The sequence below is a fragment of the Lissotriton vulgaris genome, chromosome 2_1 (assembly GCF_964263255.1).
Source record: "Lissotriton vulgaris chromosome 2_1, aLisVul1.2, whole genome shotgun sequence".
Classification (NCBI taxonomy): Eukaryota; Metazoa; Chordata; class Amphibia; order Caudata; family Salamandridae; genus Lissotriton; species Lissotriton vulgaris.
Window position 1 is genome coordinate 1,840,659,152 of NC_141687.1, and position 4,849 is coordinate 1,840,664,000.

Here is a 4,849-nt window from a genome sequence, read left to right on the forward strand (position 1 = left end):
CCCCCAGAGGCGCGGCTCCCAGCATCTTCTTCCTCCTCTCCCTCCGAGCGGACGTTTCTTCGTAGGCAGCTGAATCTAGATCCTGCCGTGTCCCTCCGGCCAGGCGAGGCCGAGTGCCCTTGTCGTCTACCCACTGGGCTGTGTCCCGGGTAGGGTGTCGCCGGGTTTTGTCTCTTAGTCCTTTGGGACTTCAGTCTCGGAGCCTTAGCAGTTACCACTGGGGTCTCTGTAGCGTCGGCCTGTCCACCATTCCGCGTCCGGCATTCTCCTTCCTGTGGAATATGGGACGTTCTTCCAGCCATTGCCAGGCATCTTCCGGATGATTAAAGAAGTATGTTTTTTCCATATAAATCACCTTCAGCTTTGCTGGGAAGAGGAGCATATAGGAAATATTCATGTCTCTCAATTTCGCCTTTACCGCGTCAAAGGAGCGGCGTTGTTTTTGCACCTCTTGGCTGTAATCCGGGAATATCATAATGTTCGTGTTTTCCATTCGGATCTCCCCCAGCTTTCTGGTCTCTCGCAGAATCAGGTCCCGGTCTGCGAAGTTGAGGAAACGTGCAATGACCGGTCGGGGTCTCGCACCCCCCGGCGGCTTTGCCAGGAGGGCCCTGTGTGCCCTTTCGATGATAAAGCAAGTCAAGAACTGCGCCGCCGGGAAGGTTTTTGTCAGCCAGGAGTGGAGGAATGCTGCCATGTTTGTCCCTTCAATTCCCTCTCTAAAACCTACGAAGCGCAGGTTGTTGTGTCGCACCCTGTTTTCGGCATCGTCCACCTTCCACAGCAGTTGGCGATGGGATGACTGGAGTTCTGCCATATCTTTTCTCAGGGTGGAGATCGAGTTTTCCGCCTCGCCTAATCGTGTCTCAGCAGTAGTTACTCTTTCTGTCAGCTTTCGGAAGTCTTGCCTCAGTAGCGTCACCTCCGACCCCACCTCGCCGATTTTGACTTCTAGGGCTGCCCGGGACTCTTGAATGTCAGTCCACGACGCTTGAATGGCACCCATCAGCAGTTCGTTGTCGGAGCGCACACCGGGGGCAGTAGAAGAGGCATCTGCAGACTGTCGTGGCGCAGCAAAATTATCCATGGGCCCCTGCCTGGTGGTTTTGGGGATTGTATCCTTCTTCCCCATGGCTGGTAGTGCAATAGAGTTACTCTCGCAGGGAACGCACTCCTCACGCTGCCCCCTCCGATCAGGCCGTGGTTGAGGGTCGGTGATCTCCCTGGTCAGCCACAAGGGGGGCAATCCGGCTACTCCGCACGGCTGCTGCTGGAGGGCTAAGTGCATCCGCATTTAGGAAGAATGGGGCCCCTGCCTTATAGGATGAACCCTGGCAAGGAATAGCATGTGGGGTAAAAGAAGAGTGCGTGTGCACCGGGTTATGTGCCTGTTTAAGAGAGGGAGAGAAAACTGGCAAACTAATGACTAGAGACACTTTTTGATTGTGCTATTCTGTTATGATATTTTATTTTTTTGACATCTTTTTATGAAAATTATTTTTCTGAATTCATTGTAATTGCAATTAACTATATATAAAAATGACAATACATGTACACACAGTGAGATAATTAACAGTGAAATAAATTGTTATAAAAAACACAGAAGTGCATTCCTTTTTCAACGCGTTTCGGCGTGAGCCTTCTTCAGGAAGTCTGTGTTCATGCACCAATGTCTTAAACTGAGAAACAGAGATTATATGTCATTAGTATGATGTATTGTTTTCATTCCTCACATGTTCTATATATACATTGCATTTGATAATTTTTTCGCTGTGAGTAGATCTATCTAGTAACACCTCAAGATGACAACCAGCCTGAACCCAAGATTCCCTATCTAAACACACATAGTAAAATTGACATATTTAATCACATATTCTATTCTTTATATACAAATTTAAATTAATAGGAAACATCTGAAACTGATTCTGTACAACTGTAGGTGCTATCTACACTATATACATTTTTAGTCTTTCTGTTAGTACATACTGTAGTTGAAAAACTCAGTAGCTAGTTTGGTAAACTATGCTATGTACACTATATACATTTCTGTACATTCCATAAATACATTTAGTTGACTCATCGTGCAAAACTTAGAGGCTCATGATTCAGGGTTAAGGATGAAAACATCCTCCAATCCATATTTGGCTGATTTATACAGAGTGACCACAAAGTCATATCTGAAGGTACAGAAGAAAGGTCCTGTCTATATAAGGACTGGGCTAGGGGAATTGCACTGTTATATAATGGCGCTAGGTGCTGTGGTAAATTCTCCTAAAAACATATATATGTGACTATACTGGTACCTTTGTGGCGGTTAACGCACGGTGGGATTCTGGGGTCTGATGAATGATCTATGTATCTGTCCTCTAGCTGGTTGATGGATATATTCTAGATGACATGGATACAACAAAAAGGAGAACTCTAATTAAACTGGACAGGGAGACACTGCTCCAGACTGACTGCTGGTAGAGATAATATGTACCTGTTAGTGGTAGTTGGATTCCCACTCAATATAATCTCCTGGGTTTGTTGAAACTGTGAGAAAATGATATGAAATCCCTCTATTCGAAAAAATGCTGTGGGGCCAAAAGAAAGCAAGACTTTTATGTAGTATATCAATTGTTTATAAATGCTAGATTTTGACCTGAGCTGTGTTAACAGCGTTTCCTACCTGGGTTGGAGGGTATTGTCTCATCAATCAGGGGACGTCAATATTACTAGGGAAGGATGTAAACCGTCATGATTCCGGTGTGGACACCATCTGAAATAATGGTGAACTGTTAGCTTATAGACATGTGCTTATACAACGGAAATCCACATTCTACTTTTTAGGGAATTAAATGAGTGCCAACCTCTGTCCCACATTCTCTCAGAAAACGGAGGTGTGGGCTAAACATACTTGTGCACTTCTGATATCACTTTAACGTGTTATTCATGAGCTAGCTATAGGTGTGGATGTAATCCTATATGCCAGCAAAGATGGAATTGCATTTCAACGTGCAACCTGAATGAGATGCACGTTATACGAGCGGCATTAAGGCTGGTAGAGTACAGACCTGTTACAACCAGGAGTGTTAGACTTGGGCAGGAAAGTAAATAATTATTCTATTATGCGCGTAGTAAGGAGATTAAGTAACGTAGAGAAGGGGGAGCTCGGACTAACGAAGGGGTACTTACCGATGCTTCTAAATTCTGTTCGTGGCCCGTGTGACCATCAGGAATTCCGCCCGTAGAGGGGAATGAATAATGCCGTCTTTTGTAGTTTAGCGCTGATGCGGAAGTCCCCAACCATCGCGAGACGATAAGCGGGCTGGCGGATGAAAAGCAACTGGCGCAAGTTGCTATGAACTGACAAACCAGGGCGCCATATTGGGCTAGTTTACTAATGTGTATAAACTAACTAGTCTCTAAATATGGTTATGAAAAACCATAGAGGTCGTGTCAAATCTGCACCAAAGAGGGAGGTGTTTATAAGTGGTAACTATGTACTAATATAAACAGATGTGGACATGTCGTTAATTAAATTAAACGGTACTTTCTAAATGACCTATATATATATGTCTTTCGGGCCACCCTTGTTGCTAAGGACTAAAGGTGTATCCGGACGGTGTGAATATTGAGCTAATAAGAAGGTGGATAGATCGGATATGTCTTAGTAGTGTGAATCGGATTGCACTCACAAGGGCGCCATTTTGAGATGGGAGAACCTGTGTTGTGAACTTAAGAAACATAATACCTCTGTATTCTGTAGTACTATAAAAATGATTGATGCCGAAAAATTTATTAACAGAGTCCCAAGTGTCCTCTATGTGAGCTCTACTGTACTTCTGGTGAGACTGAATGTGGTGAAGCATAAAATGATCCAAGATTCGGGGAGAGCCTGATGGAAAGGGGAGGGAAGGGGGGGGGGGGAAAAAGGGGGGGAAAAAAAGGGGCTGCTGGTGAGACTGGAGATGATGAAGCATAAATCGAACCGAGATTCGGGGAGAGCCTGATGGAGGGGGGAGGGAAGGGGGTGAGGAGCCGGGGGGAGGGGGAAAACTGGATATGTATGTGCCCTTGCTACCCAAAGAAGAGATCTTCTGTAGAGATAAAAGAGAATTATAATATGTTCTTTGTGGTCAATATGTATCAGGAATGAATTTCGTGGCCCAAATATTGAATCATAGTGCATTTATAGCTCAAAGCTAAGTTTACATATATGCATAACTGTTGTTATTACATAATAGCTTGTTCCCAAGGAATCTCCGCATTTAATCCTGTCACTGCTGTTCCCAACAAAAAAATCCAATAGACTTCTCGCAGTTTTCTTATTTTATCTATATCTATGCCTGATTTCGGGTGTATTCTTTCCAGGACATACCAAGACATTTGGTCTGGCTCATGATTCTGTGATAAGTAGTGGGAAACCATGGGGGCTGTGAGTTTATGTGTCCGAATTGCCGACCTATGTTCTGTGAGTCTTACATGTAACGCTCGGCCTGTTTGTCCCACATAGCCTTTCTGACATGGGCAAATGATCAAATAGATCACGTTGGAGCTTTTACAATTATTTAGGTCTGTGGGTTTGATCAGTTGTTTGTTAAAGGTCAAAGTTGCACCTTGCAATACTGTGGCACATGATTTGCAGTTTGAACATTTGAAGGTGCCTGTAACTGGGAGTGTATTGTGCATCCGCTGCCTTTCCCCCAGGGCCTTGCTACGTGCAGGCGGCTGTTTTCCGGTCCCGGCCTGTACTCCAGAGCCTATGCCGGCCCGGCTTCTCAGAGTACGCGTAAGTGCCCCCACAGTCCGTCCGGGCCTTGCCGCCCCACCACAGGGACTGGGTGCACCTTCCCCCCGCGGCACT

General features: G+C 45.3%; 1 long non-coding RNA gene across 1 annotated transcript; it reads right to left on the minus strand.

The window, feature by feature from the left end:
* Nucleotides 1-1,464: 1,464 nt before the first annotated feature.
* On the minus strand, nucleotides 1,465-3,290 carry LOC147733377 (uncharacterized). The gene is made up of 5 exons (XR_015308723.1): nucleotides 3,178-3,290; nucleotides 2,672-2,761; nucleotides 2,483-2,576; nucleotides 2,304-2,388; nucleotides 1,465-1,679 (listed from the first exon to the last, which is right to left on the minus strand). It is a non-coding gene; the product is annotated as an uncharacterized LOC147733377 (long non-coding RNA).
* Nucleotides 3,291-4,849: the final 1,559 nt, after the last annotated feature.